The sequence below is a fragment of the Kogia breviceps genome, chromosome 15 (genome assembly GCF_026419965.1).
Source record: "Kogia breviceps isolate mKogBre1 chromosome 15, mKogBre1 haplotype 1, whole genome shotgun sequence".
Taxonomy (NCBI): Eukaryota; Metazoa; Chordata; class Mammalia; order Artiodactyla; family Physeteridae; genus Kogia; species Kogia breviceps.
This window is the reverse complement of record NC_081324.1, coordinates 4,651,238-4,673,549: the sequence shown is the minus strand read 5'-3', so window position 1 is coordinate 4,673,549 and position 22,312 is coordinate 4,651,238. Positions and strand designations below refer to the sequence as shown.

General features: G+C 39.8%; 1 pseudogene; it reads right to left on the bottom strand.

The window, feature by feature from the left end:
* Positions 1-15,758: 15,758 nt before the first annotated feature.
* On the bottom strand, positions 15,759-16,293 carry LOC131742214 (ubiquitin-conjugating enzyme E2 D3 pseudogene; annotated as a pseudogene).
* Positions 16,294-22,312: the final 6,019 nt, after the last annotated feature.

The window sequence follows — 22,312 nt, the reverse complement described above, 5'->3', positions numbered from 1 at the left end:
TCCTTTCACATGGTTATGGGCCATTTGTATTTCCTTCTTTGTAAATTGCATGTTCTTGTATTTGGCCCATTTCACAGGAACATAAGAACTTTCAGGCCAAGTTCCAACTCTATAATTACTACCTATTACATCTAATTGATTCTTATAATTTTCTACTGTACGCCCAGTAGAAATCCAGCTGAGAATGTTGTGTTTGAAGAGCTATGCCTTGCAGGGAATTCCCATCAAGAAACTGGGTATTACTAGACCTAAGAAGTAAAAACTATGTCCATAAAAGAGATGTGAAATCCAATCCCAGGGAGAATATGAATGCCAGATCCGGACAGCCCCAGGGGACATTTCTGACCAAAGAAACATGCACCTTTAGTGTATGAGGCTGTATGAATACCAGTGCCTGTTAGAGCTCATCTGAGCATCAGACTTCAGTCACTGGAGCTCATAATGGTCCCCGCTGCCGTGCAACAATGTCCTGCAGCCTCTAAGGATAAGTAGGAAGGCCTAGACATTGTTCAAGGCATCATTTAACAATCCACTGCACCACCAGCCACTCCTGATTGATTCTCCGGGGAGGCAGGATGGAGCAAATGCAACCAGAAATTAATCTAAGGGTGATTTAACTCAGGAAATTATGGCAAATACAAAGGGATTTGACTTTGTCACACACTACAGAATGAGATGCTTTTCAGTTGCTTGTAAAATTACGACATTGCGGAGTGGGTTATCGTTTCACTTTATGGTTTCAACTAAATGAATGAAGTTCTCCCCTCTCGGATTCTGCTGGACCCCTGTGAGCTGAACCATTCTCCCCTACACCTACTGGGTGAGTTTCAGAGCCTTGTCACTAGTGGGATTCTAGATCCTAGTTTAAAAAAAAGAGTTTAAACCACAAACACAAGGTGTCTAATCTTATGTTTTTGATCTTATTTGAAAGAATAACTCCCTTTTTCTCTGGCTTCCCTCACTTTCCTCCCCTTAAAGAAGACTCTCAGGCCATTTGCAACGTCACATTTTTGTATACATTAGGAGATACTCTGAGTCTTCTTTCTAAAAAGGCCAGACCATTTTCACGAAGAGAAAGTTAGAGTGAAACTGGTACCTGAAGGAAGCAAATGGAATGGTAAACCTGGCTCATTGAAATATATAAAACTCCACCTAAATGGGCAGCAGAAAAAGAAGTTAGGCCATATGAACGGATAAACCACAACTATAAAGAAAGAAAGTGATGTTTTGCCTGTATTGGTGTGCTGCAAATTCAAATTGATTGGCTATATCCTGTCAAGAAAATGGATTGAACAAATCAATAAATTATGAGTAGAACTGATTAAACTGGCATCATAATTACAGTGAAGTATGTTACAGAAGCCTGCAAATGCTTGGGTTTCACAACAGAACCGTCAGCAGGATCCTGGATCATGTATCTGCTTATTGTTCTTTATGGACACAGAAATCTTTTGCTAAAACCATATCAAAAAGGTAGACAATTCAGGTCAGGCTAATGAGGACTTAACTGTCATTTTCATTAAGAAAACTAGATTAATTAGTAAAAAAAAAATTGTTTCAACTTTACAGTAATTTAAACCATTAAGACAAAAGGAAATATGTGCTCAGTAAAAACAAACAAAAAATCATTCATGGCCAAATTCTCTAGAGATGTTGACAAATCCATCCGCTGCCCTTTATTCACAGAGTTCGGGTGTAGGTCTCTCAGCTGAAAGATGCCGAAAATCTCAAACGACACTTTTAAGGCCCAGGTGGCCACGTTTCTGAAGGGATTTAGAAGCCGGTAAGATTTTCTAGTTAAGGTCCATAGGAATTCATGCCCAGCTAGAGAACGGAATCTACAGAGTTAAAACCACACTGTTGGGAAAAGGAGAGCTTAATTTGGGGAAGGACCAGGGGCTAGTTTCCTCCAGGGCTTTTCACACTGGCTGGTTTTCCTTGAGCTCGGAGCTGCCTCTGATGTAGCTATGATGAAGGGCAAAGACATTTAATTCAAAGTCATCTCTGCATCCATACTCTGACATTTTTCTTTACATCTTTATTGGAGTATCGTTGCTTTACAATGGTGTGTTAGTTTCTGCTTTACAACACAGTGAATCAGTTATACATATACACATGTTCCCATATCTCTTCCGTCTTGCGTCTCCCTCCCTCCCACCCCTCTAGGTGGTCACAAAGCACCGAGCTGATCTCCCTGTGCTATGCGGCTGCTTCCCACTAGCTATCTATTTTACGTTTGGTAGTGTATATATGTCCATGCTACTCTCTCACTTTGCAGTACCCCGACATTTTTTTTTTTTTTTTTTTTTTTTTTTTTTTTTTTTTTTTCGGTATGCGGGCCTCTCACTGTTGTGGCCTCTCCCGTTGCGGAGCACAGGCTCCGGACGCGCAGGCTCAGCGGCCATGGCTCACGGGCTTAATTGCTCCGCGGCATGTGGGATCTTCCCGGACCAGGGCACGAACCCGTGTCCCCTGCATCGGCAGGCGGATTCTCAACTACTGCGCCACCAGGGAAGCCCGTACCCCGACATTTTTAAATGCACGCACTAAGAAGTCAGGCTGAGTCTATTTTTTCCCAGCTATAATAGCCACCCTTACTATTTGCAGTTTACTTTACACAAATTAAGGTTTCCTAAATTTAGAAAATTTCACTTTGTTGAAATATTCTGGAAAGCGCTAATAAAAATTGTACAACCATCGTTGGAAATTAATTCAAAGAGCATAATGAATAATTAAGAATATCTTTCTCTCAACGTTCCAGAAATGCCCCACGGATCTAAGGAAGACCATAGGCTTTGTCCCGTCTCAGGAGTAAAAGTGGGTCAAAATAAATGTTATTTGTATTTAAGTTATTTATTTGGGAGGAGGGAATCTAGATAACATATAAACAAAGTAAACTATTTGAAGGGACTCTTTAAACAATGTTACTAAGACAGGCTGGTTAAAGAAAAATCTCCCATACCGCCCAAAATAAGCCAAAAAATGATTCAGCAAGTTTGACGCCAAGACTGTAAGTGACTTTACATAATTTAATGAACTTTAAATACAGTGAAATGGTAAAGCATTTTTACTCAAATATCTATTTCAACAATTTGAGCTATTGAGTGAGGGGAAAAAGGAAGTCCACAATGACCTTGCTTAGGTGTTAATCTTGAGTTTCCTAGTAAATTAATGGGTGACTGTTATTTATTTGCATTTGTAATACAAATCCAACTCTAGAAAGGTGTTGGCAGCTTCATGTTTTCTTTACAGAGTAAACAAAAAGCTTCTATATCAGTCAAATGACTGATTCTCCCCAATCTGAATCTATTCTCATCGCTCCTTTTCCCTTTCTCAGAGTCTACCTCTGTGAAGAGAGTGAGGGAATCAATGAACTATATTCTTTTAAAATAATAATAGTAACAGACAAGCCACAACCACAAGAATTTCCTTCCCTGAGCACCTTGGCTGTCCCTGGAGGGAACTGGGGAGAAGAAAGAAATGCATGATGAGGTTTTTCTTTGGGAGTCATATAAAGAGGTTATTTTAAAAGATTTATTCAACTAACATCTTAGTTTTTAAAAAAATCATGTTTTTATTGTTTAAAAAATAAAATATAGATAGACAAAGAGAGTAATAGCAGGGAAGAAAGAGGAAGCCACCCAGCACCCACCCAGCCAGAGAAAACCATTCCTATACATGAAAATAAAAATACAGCCCATTCTTTTTAATTTCTATATATCTATTTAACAGTATATTGTGAATATCTTGCCACGTCAGAAAATTTATTTCTATCCCTGCATTTTAATGAGCACATTGTACAACTTGGCAGGGAGTTCTTCAACTAGCCATGTATTGTTAAACCATTAGAGCATTCCCATCTGCAGTCTATCACAGAAAGATGGTGATGCTTTCTTTGTAGCTGCTTTATTGTATGAACATCTTCAATTATTTCCTTGGGATAGTTTCCTAAAAGTAGAACTGCTGAGTCAAGGGGTAGAGTCTCTTAAGAAATACGGACAAATGGCTTTCAGAAAGTTTATGCAAATTTATATGCCTACCAGGAGCATAAGAGAGTCCTACATCCCCATATCCTTATCGACATAGTTAGTATTCTTATTAATCTTCCCCATTTTGTAGGTAAAGTGTTATCTCTTACATTTCATTTTCACTTCCTAAAGGTAAGCTGGAACAACGGCATGTATTTATTAGCCACTGAGTTTAAAAGAATCTGGTAGCATATATGTGGGTGACTGTCCTCTAACTGTAGGTGAGCATATACTGAGGGTCTATTTCCCACCAAAGAATAAGAGAATACAGAGCCTACAATTTTATTAGGTGACAAAATGATGTTAAAATATATTTCATTTTGGCAACAAAAACATAGACACCCCCCACATATGTTTAGCAGTTTAAAGAACAGATGAGCAGGTGAACAAAATACGATTATTCTCCCTATCAAACGGATTTAGAAACTGAAAGCCAGTGAAATACTGATCAATGAATGGAGACCCACCTAGGAGAACAGCTGAAAGATTGGGTCATTCCAGCCTTGTAATACTTCCAGGTGCATCTGCTGGACGTTTGGAGAAGATTCATGATTCTCTCGGCACATTTTTTCAGGATTCTTAACCAAGTAAGGAAGACGAGCAGATTAAGAGCAAAAAAATATCACATCTGCTGTGCTATGGAAAGTGGGACACGGGTGCAGCTTGCAGGACTCAATATTTGACATGCCCAAGCCACAGGGGAGTAAACCGGAGAGCAGGAGACCAGCTGAGGAAAGGCTCACACCATCAGCTCCTAAGTAAAGAGCGTCAAGGGCAGCCCAGCCCCTCAAGGTAAGGGAAGGGCAGGGGCTCTACCCAGTTGCTATGAAATCAGATGACTAGAAAGAAATAAAACAGGCTAAATAAATTGTCTCAAAAATAAAAAAAGGAGCCACAATTGCTCCTTTAAAGTTTATTAGTAACAACTTTGTTCTATAGAATTTTTATACATCTAGAAAATATTCAACTGGTTGAAAATAAACATTCTTTCTTAAGCACCTCCTAGCAAATGTTTGACATGCTTGTATTAAGTGAAATTATAAGAACCAGAGAGTGAAAACAAACACGTGTCTTGGAATGACCTTCTGGTGAACAGCCCCACAGGACGGTCACAAAGGCCCAGGTTGCCTTTGTGGGTTTGCTTGCCTTGGTTGATGTCAGCAGCACAGGAATCCAGGAGGGCTTTTGATCACTCCCTGGGTTCCCCCAGGATACACAGAAGGAAGGTTTCTCATATCAAGAAGCTTTAAAAATGTTAAGCTCGAGGGGAGCTAAATCTGATTATTTGATGGCCTGGAAGTCTATGGACTTTTTACAAGAATGGATGATGGCTTTCAATTTTATAACGCTGTAATTAAAAAATACTTTCACACGCATGAATTGTCAGGGGGCGTTGGATCATCATTTCTGAGCTGGAGAAACTGAGTCACGGTGTTGCTATGTGATTCAGCGGAGCCATGGTTTTATGACAGAGTTAGGACTCAGATTCACACATTTTGATTCCCTCAATCCAATTTTACTTTCATTACATCTTAGCCAATTCACATTCAAGTTGAAAGAAACTGTGTGATAAATTTCAACTTTTTTCCTTACCCTTTCCTTCTACCTTCAACCAACCATTCACAAAGTCGATCAGGGTGTTTGTTGAACACCCCAATTTTCTGACTGCTTAAAAAGCAAAAGTTTGCTTTTATCTAACCCCGATTATTTGGAGGCAAAGAAATGAAATTTGACCTTCAGAAGTTTTCTAAGATGACAAGCATAAAAGCTCCAAACTGCTACTCTTTTTCCTTTTAATTCTTTTTTTTTTCTTTTTTGGCATCCTTCTCAGAGGTAGAGGGGTAGAGGTGAAATTAATATAACTGCTGGCTATATCAAGTGGCTAATGGAGGAAATCAATTTCAAAGTAAGATTTACCTTATTGATGAATTCCAAAGATAAGAGCATAGTCTTTTATGATTAATATTTGCTGGGAGCAATATGTCACTTTATAAATAATATAAATTGCATTTGATTGGACTGAAAATGAAATCCATATCATCTAGCATTCCACTAAAACTTAAGGACAGCCAGATTTGAAGGAGAGATTTTGTTTCTGTTTTAATAGAAAAAGAATTCAATTTCCACTTTTATAGACATCTCCTGGGACTTTCATAAGAATGTAATAATTACTATGAATGAATCTGAGGCAAACTATTTTTAACTAATTAAGGCAATTTGATGGATTATGAATCAGGGGGAATTTTTGGAGGGTCTTAAGCTTGTTGGGTAATATTATGAGTTCAATTTTAGGATACTGGGACGGAGATGCTTCTAAGACATTCATGGGAAATACTATATATGTATCAAAAACACTGACCCAGCATTCAGAATAAAAATCTCAGCAGGAGAATAAAGTAGGAAATACTCTGTATTTCAGTAATCGAGGCTGTAGGTGTATATGAGATTGCCTAAGAAGAGGGTAAAATGAAAAGAAAAGGTAGCCTAAAACCGAATCTGGAGAAACACCAACGTTTAAAGAATGGACAGAGACAAACCACCTGGTTATGGGGGAGAGGGAGGGAGAGCGCGGTAGGAAGAGAGTCACAAAAGCCAAGAGAGAAAGGAGTGTTCATCTGTGTTGAAGAGATGGAAAAGCCGAGTCTGCAATGAGTGAGCGTCGCCTGCTGGCTTCATGGAAGTCGGTATTATTGGGTCCCCTAAAAATGTCAGGATCAGCTGGGCGGTGGGGCAGAAGCTGAAGAGATGAGTGACATTGAAAAGTGAGTGACATTGAAAAGTGAGTGACATTGAAAAGTGAGTGACAAAGAAAACTTGCTGGTGTATACAGCTGTTTCTTTCAAAAAGTTTAGCTATGATTAGCCGGAGATGACATGGTCGAATGACACCCAGGAAAAGGTGTTTTTTTTTTTTTTTTTTTTTGCGGTGCACGGGCCTGTCACCGTTGCGGCCTCTCCCGTTGCGGAGCACAGGCTCCGGACGCGCAGGCCCAGCGGCCATGGCTCACGGGCCCAGCCGCTCCGCGGCACGTGGGATCTTCCCGGACCGGGGCACGAACCCGCGTCCCCTGCATCGGCAGGCGGACTCTCAACCGCTGTGTCACCAGGGAAGCCCAGGAAGAGTTATTTTTGTTTCATTTTGTTTTTAAAATAGAGACTAAGCCGCATTTCAATACTGATGGAAGGATCAAGAAGAGAGAGAAAAAAAGCTGAAAACAGGGAAGGAAGATAATCAACAAGGTAAGTTTATTTAAAAAGCATAAAGGAAGTCGTTCGGTCCACCATCTACCAGTGGACGAGGGAAAAGATAGGTGTGAAATATTTTTATTTGTTTATAGATACAGGAAAGTTAATGCAGTTCCTATCTGATAACTTCTGTTTTCAGGGTTAAGTCAAAAGCTGAGAGTCAAGGTGAAGTAGGGAGGCTTGCATGTTGGAATAACTGGAATAGAGTTTATAAAAGTTGAAATGACTGTTTCAGAGAGAGGGAGAGAGCAGGCCAACCAGGGGAAGATACAAGAAAAACCAAGCAATTTTGAGAGAATCCGTTGAGTTCAGTGCCTGGGAATCAGAGCACTGTCAATCTGCCAGGCAGTGTAAATTTAAACCCCATGTTTATGTAAATAAATGTCAGTGCTCAAGTTGCAAGAAAACTCAGGAACAAAAGAAAACAGTAGGTCCTAACACCACAGGGGACCCATTTCAAATGATAGCATGAAAGAAGAGCTCTCATTAAATAGACAGATAGGAGGGGGTGGGGTCAACATGGCCGACTAGGAGGACACGGAATTCGTGTCTCCAAACAACCAGGGTACCTACCAGGCAACAGTGGGGGACCATGGACTCCTAAGGGGACACAAGAACCCCCAGCGACCAGGTGGGACATGGGGCGTGGGGGCAGTGAGGGGGGAGGAGAAGTGGAGGTGGGACAGGAGTGTCACCCGAGGGTCGGCTGGGGGAGGGGAAGGGATCCCACGCCCGAAGGGGGAAATTGGGGACCACTGGGAGGGCAGAGGATCAAAACGGAGTGTGGCCAGGTTTCCCCAGCCCACGTGGGCCCCCAGGAACCTGCTGAGATCCAGGCCTGATCCTCTGCCCACCAAGGCCCCCTCCAGCCATGCGGGTCCTTACGGAGAGGGAGGGAGGGAAGGGAGAGTGAAAGGAAGGGCCGGACCTCTGGGACGGCACCCTGAGGGGAGGCTGGGGGAGGCGAGGAGTTCCTACGGCCAGTGGGACCCACCCATGGTTAGGGGTGCAGCAGGGACGGGGGAGACCCGGGGGGAGATGGTGGGGGATGAAGGGAACGGGGCCAGAGCTTTCCCTGTCCACTCAGGCACCGGGGACGCCTGTTGGGCTCCTGGCCTAATCCTCTGCCCTCGGAGCCTCCCTCCTGCCACGCAGAGCCCAAGCCCCGTCCCTACCCGCCCCCCCCCCCCCCCCCCCCCCCCGCCCAGGGACCCGACCACAATGCTATGAGATTAGAAATTAATTACAGGAAAAAAACAGTAAAAAACACAAATACATGGAGGCTAAACAGTGCGCTGCTAAATAACCAAGCAATCACTGAAGAAATCAAAGAGGAATTCAAAAAATACCTAGAAACAAATGACAAGGAAAGCACGATGATCCAAAACCTATGGGACGCAGCAAAAGCAGTTCTAAGAGAGAAGTTCATAGAAATTCAGGCTCACCTCAAGAAGCAAGAAAAATCTCAAATAAACGATCTAACCTTACACCTAAAGCAACTAGAAAAGAACAAAGAAAACCCAAAATTAGTGGAAGGAAAGAAATCATAAAGATCACAGCAGAAATAAATGAAATAGAAACAAAGTAAACAATAGCAAAGATCAGTAAAACTAAAAGCTGATTCTTTGAGAATATAAGCAAAATTGATAAATCTTTATCCAGACTCATGAAGAGAAAAGGGGAGAGGACGCAAATCAATAAAATTAGAAATGAAAAAGGAGAGATTAAAACTGACACTGCAGAAATACAGAAGATCATGAGAGATTACTACAAGCAACTACATGCCAATAAAATGGACAACCTGAAAGAAATGGACAAATTATTGGAAAAGTACAATATTCCAAGATTGAAACAGGAAGAATTAGAAAATATAAACAGACCAATCACAGGTAATGAAATTGAAACTGTAATTAAAAATCTTCCAACAAACAAAACTCCAGGACCAGATGGCTTCACAGGTGAATTCTACCAAACATTTAGAGAAGAGCTAACACCCATCCTTCTCAAACTCTTCCAAAAAATGGCAGAGGGAGGAACACTCCCAAACTCGTTCTATGAGGCCACCATCACCCTGATACCAAAACCAGACAAAGATGTCACAAAGAAAGAAAACTACAGGCCAATATCACTGATGAATATAGACACAAAAATCCTCAGCAAAATACTAGCAACCAGAATCCAACAACACATTAAAAGGAGCATACACCATGATCAAGTGGGATTTATCCCAGGGATGTAAGGATTCTTCAATATACGCAAATCAATCAATGTGATACAACATATTAACAAATTGAAGGATAAAAACCATATGATCCTCTCAATAGATGCAGAAAAAGCTTTTGAAAAAATTCAACACCGATTTATGATAAAACCTCTCCAGAAAGTGGGCATAGAGGGAACCTACCTCAACATAATAGAAGCCATATGCAACAAACCCACAGCAAACATCATTCTCAATGGTGAAAAATTGAAAGCATTTCCTCTAAGATGAGGAACAAGACAAGGACATCCACTCTCACCACTATTATTCAACATAGTATTGGAACTCATAGCCACAGCACTCAGAGAGAAAAAGAAATAAATGGAATACAAATTGGAAAAGAAGAAGTAAAACTCTCACTGTTTGCTGATGACATGATACTATACATAGAAAATCCTAAAGATACCACTAGAAGACTACTAGAGCTAATCAATTAATTTGGTAAGGTTGCAGGATACAAAATTAATGCACAGAAATCTCTTGAATTCCTATACACTAACAACAGAAGATCAGAAAGAGAAATTAAGGAAACAGTCCCATTTACCATCACGACAAAAAGAATAAAATACCTAGGAATAAAACTACCTAAGGAGGCAAAAGACGTGTACTCAGAAAACTATAAAACACTGATGAAAGAAATCAAAGATAACACAAACAGATGGAGAGATATACCATGCTCCTGGATTGAAAGAATCAATATTGTGAAAATGACTCTACTACCCAAAGCAATCTACAGGTTCAATGCAATCCCTACCAAACTACCAATGGCATTTTCCACAGAACTAGAATAAAAAATTTCACAATTTGTATGGAAACACAAAAGACCCCGAATAGCCAAAGCAATCTTGAGAAAGAAAAACGGATCTGGAGGAATCAGGCTCCTGACTTCAGGAGCTACAAAGCTACAGTAATCAAGACAGTATGGTACTGGCACAAAAACAGAAATATAGATCAGTGGAACAGGATAGAAAGCCCAAAGATAAACCCACGCACATATAGTCATCTTATCTTTGATAAAAGAGGCGAGAATATACAATGGAGAAAAGACAGCCTCTTCAATAAGTGGTACTGGGAAAACTGGACAGCTACATGTAAAAGAATGAAATTAGAACACTCCCCAACACCATACACAAAGATAAACTCAAAATGGCTTAAAGACCTAAATGTAAGGCCAGACACTATAAAACTCTTAGAGGAAAACATAGGCAGAATAGTCTATGACATAAATAACAGCAAGATCCTTTGTGACCCACCTCCTAGAGTAAGGGAATTAAAAACAAAAATAAACAAATGGGACCTAATGAAACTTCAAAGCTTTTGCACAGCAAAGGAGAACATAAACAAGACGAAAAGACAACCCTCAGAACAGGAGAAAATATTTGCAAACGAAGCAACTGACTAAAGATAAATCTCCAAAATATACAAGCAACACATGCAGCTCAATATCACAAAAAACAAACAACCCAGTCCAAAAATGGGCAGAAGACCTAAAGAGACATTTCTCCAAAGAAGATGTACAGATTGCCAACAAACACATGAAAGGATGTTCAACATCACTAATCATTAGAGAAATGCAAATCAAAACCACAATGAGGTATCACCTCACACCAGTCAGAATGACCATCATTGAAAAATCTACAAACAATAAATGCTGGAGAGGGTATGGAGAAAAGGGAACCCTCTTGCACTGTTGGTGGGAATGTAAATTGATACAGCCACTATGGAGAACAGTATGGAGGTTCTTTAAAAAACTAAAAACAGAACTACCATATGACCCAGCAGTCCCACTATTGGGCATATACCCTGAGAAAACCGTAATTCAAAGAGAGTCATATACCACAATGTTCATTGCAGCTCTATTTACAATAGCCAGGACATGGAAGCAACCTAGATGTCCATCAACAGATGAATAGATAAAGAAGATGTGACACATATATACAATGGAATATTACTCAGCCATAAAAAGGAACGAAATTAAGTTATTTGTATTGAGGTGGATGGACCTACAGTCTGTCATACAGAGTGAAGTAAGTCAGAAAGAGAAAAACAAATACCATAGGCTAATGCATCCATATGGAATTTTAAAAAGTGGTACTGATGAACCTAGTGGCATGGCAGGAATAAAGACACAGACATAGAGAACAGACTCAGGGCACAAGGGCGGGGAACGGGAAGCTGGGACAAAGTGAGAGAGCGGCGTGGACGTATATACACTACCAAATGTAAATAGATAGCTAGTGGGAAGCAGCCGCATAGCACAGGGAGATCAGCTCAGTGCTTTGTGACCACCTAGAGGGGTGGGATGGGGGGGTGAGAGGGAGACGCAAGAGGGAGGGGATATGGGGACATATGTATACGTATAGCTGATTCATTTTGTTATACAGCAGAAACTAACACACCATTGTAAAACAGTTATACTCCAACAAAGATGTTAAAAAAATAAAAATTTTTTTAAAATAAAGTAATAATAAGCATTTTTTAAAGGAGCAACAATGACAATATACCATTTTTGGACAAATAACAACAAGGCTTCTTTATCTGAGTTATTTCCTGGAGGTTCTCTCATGCTTCTGATGAATATTTGGTATGTTTTCTGACAATGGGTTGGTACAGAAGTTCGTTTGAGAGATAAAAGTGTGATTGAGTCATAAGTTGTTTAATTATTTTAATATAAAGTTAAAAGTTGAAATTAGAAGACAGCCTACATTGTCGGCCCTGACCAAGAAGTTATTTCTCAACCATTAAAACCCGCCTAGATCTTATGTCTCTAATGCAACTTTTCCTGGTCACTTATGACATATAAATTCCCAGTCCACTGGGAATCGCTGCTTGGTCTTTACTCATCTTCTCTGTTACTTTGACACTTTTAAACCTTCACCCTTCCCGGAATGCCTTTACAATTAGTAACACCACAGTTTTCTGAGTTTCCTTGTCTATCATCTACATAATAATCTCCTTCGTTGAGTATGTTCCCCACGTCTGCCCCTCAAGGGTCACTGTTCACTTAGGTCTCCATCTTGGTCTCTCTTTTTCTTTATCTTAAAGATAATGACTCATTTTTGACCCACACCAGCTCTTCTTCCTTATTCCCTGTATCACTGAATGATGCCAGAAGTACCAGGTTGTTCACGCAGAAAGTGACGGTCACCTGGATCTCTTCCTCTCCCTAAAACTCTCTTTAACACATCCTCTCTTATTGATTCCCACGGCCATTGACTAAAACCAAGCCTTCGTCACCTGTGGCTGGCTGGCTTCATCAGCTTCCTTCTTAGCTTCTCAGTCTCTTGGCCTGCCATCCTCCAATCCAACGCTGCCCCAAACAGTAACAATGAGTCATGTGTGGCCCTTTAAGTTCTAATTAAATAAAATTTAAAATTCAGCTCCTCGGTTGCCCTGGCCACACGTGACAAGTGGCTACTGCATTAGACAGCACTTATTTCAGACATTTCCATCATCACAAAACTTTCTGTTAGACGGTGCTGTTTCAATTATCCACCCAATGTATGCTCCGTGGATCACTCAACTAAATCTTTCCCCTCATTAGCTAACACCTCAAAGCAATCTCAGTCTCCAGGAAGCTTTCTCTAACCCTCCAAGGGTATACGAGATGCTCCGTCTCTGAGCATTCGTGACTTTCTGGGCTTCTCTTGATTATAAAGAGCAATAATCATGTGCTTGTCTATTTCTTCCACAAGGATGTAACCCTGAGGACAGGAATTAAGTCTGTATCTCAAGATAGTGATATGTGCATTTAATTATCCATGTATTAATTCCACAAATATTTAGTGAGCATTGCTAGGGACTGTACAACACTAAGTACTGAACAATTTAAAACTTTTTAAATGTAGTTATACTCTAGGTGTTCAGTAAGTGTTTGTTGACTGAGTAAGTAATTTTGACTCTGATCCTAGAGAATCAATAACATGTAAATCAACTGACACGTTTTTTGACATAACATATGTGGCAGTACTGTCATAAATAGAGCATTAAGTTATACAAAGTATAAGTTTACCAGGTAGAGATTTCTTTGCTTTCATTGTATGAAAGAACAGATTTTAGGGGGCATGGTCATCCAATTGACTATTATCTTCAGAGGAGCAGAGTCTCTCTTTTGCTCAAAATTTTATCCTGCACCTACCCAAAAATGTAGCAAGTCCTCAATAAATATTTGTTGGATAAATGTTAAGTGAACACAGGTATCAATTAACTTCTTTTTTTATGTATATAAATGATGCTCTTTTTTTATGGACTTCTATTTATTTATTATTTATTTATGGCTTCATTGGGTCTTTGTTGCTGTGCGTGAGCTCTCTCTAGTTGCGGCGGGCAGGGGCTACTCTTCGTTGCGGTGCACATGCTTCTCACTGTGGTGGCTTCTCTTGTTGTGGAGCACGGGCTCTAGGCGCATGGGCTTCAGTAGTTGTGGCACGCGGTCTTCAGTAGTTGTGGCATGTGGGCTTCAGTAGTTGTGGCACATGGGCTCAGTAGTTGTGGCTCGTGGGCTCTACAACACAGGCTCAGTAGTGTGGCGCACGGGCTTAGTTGCTCTGTGGCATGTGGGATCTTCCCGGACCAGGGCTCGAACCCGTGTCCCCTGCATTGGCAAGTGGATTCTTAACCACTGCGCCACTAGGGAAGTCCCTCAATTGGCTTCTTGAGTTCTTTCATCAGAAACCAAAAATATTCTTAAAAAGGTCCTCTCCTAACATGATTCAAATATTAAAATCTCTGTTTTTGGAATAAAAATCATTTTTAAGTATTTAAAAGATATAAGGAACTTTTGGAAAAAGTTAAAAGAGAAGTCGTATAATAACCAAGTCAAAGTAAAATGCACCTTTGTTAAATATTGTAGAATCACTATGCTGGAAAAAGTGCCAACTACATTATCCATTTCATTAAATTGGATACTTTTCACCATAAGATTCCTCTTTTGTTATGTGTCCCTAGAGAGAACAAACTATAATAGTATAGATATTGTAATAGTGCAGTGAAGATCATGAAACAGCCAGAATTGTACAATGCCTGCTCCTAGAATAACTTGAGGAACATACATATAGTGTCATCAATTGAAAAGTTTTCAGGGGATCAAAATACGATAGTAGATTATGGATCAATGGTCTCATACCGTTGCTCTAAGTAGCAATTCTCATAAAATAGTTGAAAGCATATGCTTGAAATGGAAAAGCATCACTGGCCACCACCGTCAATATAAAACTGAATATATTGTTTGAATGTCAGAGCTACTTCTTGGAGACATTCAAAACTCCCTTTTTGCTGTGGAACTTACAAACTGCACATTCTTATGTAATTAATTGAAAATAATCTAAAAATAAATGTTCTTCCATTTAATAGACTAAGCAAATCATTATATTACATACCATATTGCATGTTATTCATTAACCACGAGCAAAAACAGAAGCTGTCAACAAGGACTCATAGGACAAGTTCAAATGTTTACTGGAATGTGATAGACTTTTTTTTTTTTTTTTTTTGGTTTATGCACTTTATTGAAGAAAAATAAATCAATTACTAGCAGAGCTATTAGTTGATCACTCATCCATTGACAACTTGCATCCTTTATTCAGTGCTATATTAAACAGTGTATTGGAAGATAGATTAACTAATAGCTCCAAGCCTCCTAACAATTTAAATGAAAATTACAAAATGATTGAGACCTTATTTTGGAATACAAAGGGTGTTTGACTTCCAGTTTCCATTCTCTGTAGAACAAGGACAGGTCATTCCTTTATTGACATGCATAAAATACATCACATTTTCTGTTCTGCTGATGCTATCAATTCAATACCAGTTCTCCAGCCACATCAGTTATGAGCATAAAGCATATCATGTAACCTCAAATCTCTAACAGTGGAAGACTTAAACGAGAATGGATGCTGCTGGAATAACGCTGCTTCCTTTGATGTGACAACGCAGCTTCCACCTCCCTCCCCCTCGGCTGATTCCCCAGCACTTTCATCAGAGCGTGAGGAATGGGTTTAGTCTCATAACCAAGTTAGAGTGAAGACATTGGCCGCATAATACACATGCTCCATTTTTTAAAATATTCTGAATCTTGGGCAACTGTTCTCTTGTAACTACTTTACAGTTTCTAAAAGCAGTTATTGTCCAAAGCTGGAAGAACTTAAGTCTTCTCAGATGAGCATGTGAATGAATGGAGGGAGGTAAACAAAAAATAAAATTAAAAAAGGTGAGGTCTGATAGGGGAGCAGCCGGACGAGAAAATCAAAAAAGGAACAGTAATTGAAAGTTTATTCCAGCTATAATGCAGGTTATTCTGACTTTAAGGTAGCATCACATGGCATACTTCTGAGTCCGTTCCCGAGATATTCTGTTGTACTTATCTCTGTCTGTTTTATAGCTCCGTGCAATCTCTGGCACTAGGGGGTCATCTGGGTTTGGATCACATAGCAGTGAACAAATGGATTAAAGAACTTTAGAAATAGTTAAAGCAGGAGACCACTGTGATCTTAGAATGTCGAGACAAATGCTGCCATTACTGTTAATATTTAGATGATGAATTCTTGCTGTAAATGCAGCCTTAGGTGGTTTGAAGGGGTTAGTCTGTAGGAAAATGAATTGTCAAAAGGAACACACCGCCTTGATACGGGCTGTCATTACGTCCCATAATTACGGCGACTGGCCAATGAAACATGTCATCCCCAAGTGGACCCGCAGGGCATTGTGCTGGAGGGTCACGAGCCAAATCGCTAAGCTCCTTATTCATCCGTTTCAGTGCCATCGCCTGTGCTTTTCGTCTGGCCCCTCAGCATCTCGGTGTGTGTTCAAAGTTCAGGCCAAAACTCTTGATTCTCCCGGCGGCTGGGAGGGATTGTCTGTGGGTCTCACACCGGCTCCGCCAGACACAGGCGCAGAGGGGCCGGGGCCTCCCTCAAGCTGCGGCCTCGGCCTCCTCCCCGCGCGGCAGCTTGCGATAGACTCTTTAAGTTATTGAAACTGATCTACAGTACAGGTACGGACTCAACTTTTCTTATTTTTCTACATTAGTTTCAAATGATTTAACTCTTATTTACTTTCTATCATTGGTCCAATATTTGGAACAAATCCTATTTCCTCGGCAACTTTCGCAATGTTTTGAAATCCCTAAACTAGGCGAGTCAAGGAGAATATGACAAATTTATCCCTATTTGGCCTTTATCCAAACCCCTCTACTTCGTTCCATTTAAGTTCGACAAGCTGTGTTAGCAAATAATGAACTCAGAAAAAACTTCACAGACCATATGGCTACGATTGACTTGGTTCCAAAATAGGGTCTTTATATTTTTATTAAAATAAAAAAGATACCACAGAATATAAGCCCAGTAAAATTTCCTTTTTTAAAATTAAATAAAGGAAAATTAAACAAAAGAAAAGAATCTGTTAAAATGTTTGGTTCTATGTATGGTCACCAAAATCTAGAATCAATTTACTTTCAGTCAAATATACACACAGATAGAGACATAGACACATTAAATGCACACACACACTTACACTTTCTAATTAATGTTTAAGATATTAGGAACATCAAAATATATTTGTGTATGCTTCTCAAACTGGGCTTCCTATCGTCTTGGATATATGGTGCTGTATCATTACATGTTATATAAATTAATGCACTATTTATATTAATACAAAGTTATTATGGAATAGAATGCAAACTTTGCACACATTTTCTAGCACTCAGAAATTATCAAACAAATATTAAGGAGTTGACTAATCAATGAATTAGGTTTTAAGGTAAAGCATTTTGAGCTTTTGCTGCAAGCCAGGTACTTTCTCAGCCATCCAGGCATTCATTCTCATCTGGCTTTAAAAATGTTTTAAGATGGGCTTCCCTGGTGGCGCAGTGGTTGCGAGTCTGCCTGCCGACGCAGGGGACACGGGTTCGCGCCCCGGTCCGGGAAGATCCCACGTGCCGCGGAGCGGCTGGGCCCGTGAGCCGTGGCCGCTGAGCCTGCGCGTCCGGAGCCTGTGCTCCGCGACGGCAGAGGCCACAGCAGTGAGAGGCCCGTGTAGCACAGAAAAAGAAAAAAAAAAAATGTTTTAAGATAATATAAGAGAGGTTCACCTATCAAATGATAAGGCACAAAACTAAAATCCCACAAATCAGAATAATAATGCTTTCATATACATCATCTGAATTACAAATGAAAATATTAGTATATCCCAGGAAGATTGACACCTCATTATTGCCAACAAACCATATTACTCTCAAAATTGCCCAAAGAAGTGACTAGAAGTATAAATATAACTCAAGTAAATTTATTACGTGAAAGGAAAGTGTGAAAAGGGTAAGTAAAATGAAGGCTCAGTGTTTGGCATAAGTGAATAAATTATTCATGATAATTCAAGGTAGGTCAATTGCTACTAAAATACGTGCCAGAATTTAATAACTAACTTTTATATGGTGATCACCATGCGTTAGCCCTCTTCTAATTACTTTGCTTATATCAATTTATATCATCCTCATGCTAATCCTTTCACTTATGTACCATTACTATCCCATTTTACAGAGAAGAGAAATAAAGTCCAAAAATGTAGTAACTTTTGTAGAGATTCACAGCTGAGCTGGGTTATGAATCCGGTAAGTGTGGGTCCAGAATCTGGGTCTCTAATCTTTATACTATTCATCCCCTCTACATATCAGCAAAAAAATCTACCGATTTAAGAAAATATACCATTAAGCCAGTTGTATGTCACAGATGTTTTGTTCATATTATTTTATAATTACACTGGCATTTTTAAATGTATAAGTGGTGTTACGTTTATCTGTGTGCTAGTCCTTTATTAAATAGTATCACGCAAGACCAATAATGCTTTATGATTCAATTTCTATGCATAAGGAAACAAAGACACAAAAACACGACTGTATGACCTTACTAAGGTCATTATGAAATGGCCTTAGCAATAGGACTCAAATCTCCTTGTAACCAATTTATACGCCCACATAACTTTTCTCTGTGAACAGTTAACAGAGACCTTCAATTTCCTTCTGACATTCTGCTGGCTGATTTAGAATTGCCTTATTCGACCCACAAGGTTTGGTATAAATAAATTGAAAAGCTGTGTGTGTAGGTATAAAGTCCTCATGTCACTGTGATGGGCGTCACTATTTTCATTATTATTGTTGTTAAGGAAGAAAACAGGACAGTTTACAAGAGGGAAGAGAGTCTCTCCCTTATCTTGTTAATCTGCAGGATTGCTGCAGTGCAAAGAACAGAGGATTTTCCTGAACCTTTAAATATTAGGAAATAGTGTTGTTAACGATCTACACAAGGGTTTTGACTTGGTGTCTGCGACAGGCCCCTCTTCCAGCTCAGCAATATTTGACGCACACACACATCAGTACCTTCTGATACACTCCTCTCGCTATAATTCACCATTTTTAAACAATCGGCTTGTGTCTTTGTGAATATCGTCAATTCTACCTGTCTGATCTAAGGTGAAACGTAGGGAAGTATCAGCTATGTCAGTTCTTCTTGACGTGAGCAATGATACTGGCTCGAAGGCAACCACAAAACCATAAGGGATAAGATGTCTCTTCTTCACCCAGCGGCATCTTGTAAAATGGATAAAGAAACATGAATAGTTTACTCCTCACCAGGCGCTTCTACAAAGAGCTCATATCTCATCTCTTTGCAGCAACACTTGATCATTCGTGCCTTTTAGGGTCACTGCTGACTAACTTTTGAGTAATTCTGACTGGTCTCAATGAGGCATTTACTAGGAAAACATTTAGTAAAATTATACACGTATTTGCTGGTCTTGCACCATTCATCGAGTTCAAAAAGGAAAAAATACAACTACAACTTCATATTTCCATTAGCTAATTATCCACCATTGGTAATAAATAGCCCAGTTCATTTTTCTTGTGGTTTATTTTCCTGTCTCTTTCCTCCGTGGGCCAGTTGTCGAGATGCTGCTCCCTCAAACGAGTCAGATTTCCTTGGCCGATTTGTGTCTGATGGAGTTTTTCTTTGCTCACTTCAAGCTCATTGTACACGTGAAAGGACATGCCTGCGGAGAGGCCGTGAGCGTTCAGTGGCTCTACTTGCAGGGATGTAGTTGGTGCAAATGAACCTCAGAAGGTCTACCTGAACCTGATAAATTAATAGTATGACACTTGCTTTGGAGACTGAAGCACTTAAGAAAATAAATCATCTCATGGTAATATAGAAAAAAGCACAGCTTTAATTCATTTATCATAAATTACGAATTGGCAGTACAATTCAATGAATAAAAGTGATCACTTTTAAACGAATGTTTAAAAGTTGAATATGCTCAAGCACATTTGACTATCACATATTTTTTAACGTTATATATGCATATACAGAATATAAATCATTTTTATCTAATATATGCCAGGAGCTTCACTTTATTCATTTTTAGGTACCAGCGGCTAAGATGTTCTCATACATGCTTCTCAGACTCCTCTTGGCTCCACTGCTCCCCCAAATGCACCCCCTTTTCTAGAGGCAGTCGCCACCTTCTGAAGACACGTCACAAGTTGACTTGACTTTTGCCAACCAAGCAGAAATCTTTCCGTCCCCCGATCAAGTCCAGGGGACAAGAAGGACACTCGTGTCTGTGAAGGGAACTCAAAACAGATGTCACGAAATCTAGCATGAATGTGCAGGAACGTCTGGAAAATGGAATGTCTCCCTCTACATCTTAATGGTTTGTCAGTGCTTTCTGCAAGGTTTTAATATCAAGCCTACTTGCATAGGTTCAAGAGTGATAGTGCAAAGGCCAGAAAAATTAAGGCTAACTTTCCTTCCCTTCTTGTAACTCTAATAGTTGTTGCAGAAGAAGAGGCTCAGCCTTGCAGTGTTTAATTAGGATTCGCGCTAATTGCTTGTATTGAGCCCTTTGAGCTTTGACTTCAGAATACCTTAAAAAAAAATCTCTCCTCCTATTGGAGTAATATGAAGTTTCTTACAGGTATTCATTTAACAAATGCATGTAGGAAAGAATGAGGTTGCAAGTAAATGTATGAAATCAATGTCATGGAGGAATTAATGGGATTTATTATTTCGCCGGAATTTTTTTATAGAAATATAGTTGATTTACAGTGTTGTGTTAATTTCTTTCTTTTTTTTTTTTTTTTGTGATATGCGGGCCTCTCACTGCTGTGGCCTCTCCCGTTGCGGAGCACAGGCTCCGGACGCGCAGGCTCAGCGGCCACGGCTCACGGGCCCAGCCGCTCCGCGGCATGTGGGATCTTCCCCGACCGGGGCACGAACCCGTGTCCCCTGCATCGGCAGGCGGACTCTCAACCACTGCACCACCAGGGAAGCCCTGTTGTGTTAATTTCTGCTGTACAGCAAAGTGACTCAGTTATACATATTGATATATATATATTTTTTAAATATTTTTTTCCATTATGATTTATCTCAGGACATTGAATATAGTTCCCTGGGCTATATAGTAGGACCCTATTGTTTATCCTTTCTATATATACTAGTTTGCATCTGCTAACCCCAAATTCCCACTCCATCCCTCCCCCCCCAACTCCTGCCCCTTGGCAACCACAAGTCTGTTCTCTATGTCTTCCACAGGAATTTTTGGATGCATATATTGGAGGACTGGTTTTTAGCTCCTGGCTTATGAACGCTTTAACATAAAAGAACATGCAGGCATGGTGTCGATTCTTTCACAAGGTAAATATGGCAGGTAAATAAATCTATGAATCACCCTGGAAACCTTGTAAAAAGAGACTTCATTTTCCTTTGTTTTAAAGATCTTAGCTGACTTGCAGTTCATTTTCAGAAAGCATGTAAAAACTTCTGAATTGTATACTCCTATCAAGTACAATTTTGAAATACAGGCCAATTAACTGCAAGCTTCTACTGCAACTTGATATTGAGAGGTTAGGAGGAAAAGGAAGGTTAGAGAAGGATTCATTGGAATTAGGATATTTTACCAAAATGTCATATCTCCTTTTACCTATGAGAAAGGCATCACCTTTCGCAAACAGTTGTTAAGTTGCGTGGTCCTTAACGGTTAGTGTCTACATGAAAAGAAAAGGAAGATTAAAAGTTGGTTAGTACCTGAAATCCACTAATTCTATATTGAAGGGCTTGTAATCTTTCCCCAGGCACTTTGCCCTCAGTAGGGCTGTGAATACTCCTGTTGTTAGTGGCGCTACTATTATTATTATCATTACTTCCTTTTATTAGACAGCAAATCAATGTTATGACATAGAATTTTAAACCCTCAAACTCTAAAAATGTACTTAATTGTTCATCGTGTTGAATTCATTCCCCAAAGGAGATATAGCATGTCCTTAAAACAGCAATGGTAAACAACAAAAAATAAAGAACGAGGGAAAATGTGTTTGGTAACAGGGTGCATTCGCAGCCCTTTCTTTACTCCCGATGAGTGCAAGATAAAATTGGCAGTTGTGTTTGCTGAACTTCAGGTCCCTGGGATGGGGAAACGGTGCCTGAAAGGAGCAGAATCCCGCAGAGGATTGGCTGTGGTGGGAAGGAGAAATTACCAAGGCTTGTGATGACAAAAGTGAATGCGGATACAAGGAAATCTAGACAGCCACTGAGTCCAAAAATTAAGCCTAGAAGAGCTTCATTAGTTCTTAATAAGATGTGACAGAACGGAACATTATCCATGTACATTAATGAAGTAAAGTTTGAGAGTTGAATAAAGGTGATAAAATGTGTGCAGATGCTGGAAACAAGTGGAAATTCTTATTCTTAGAGACTCAGGGGGAAAGCATTATCAAAAAGGATTCTGAAATATCTGGA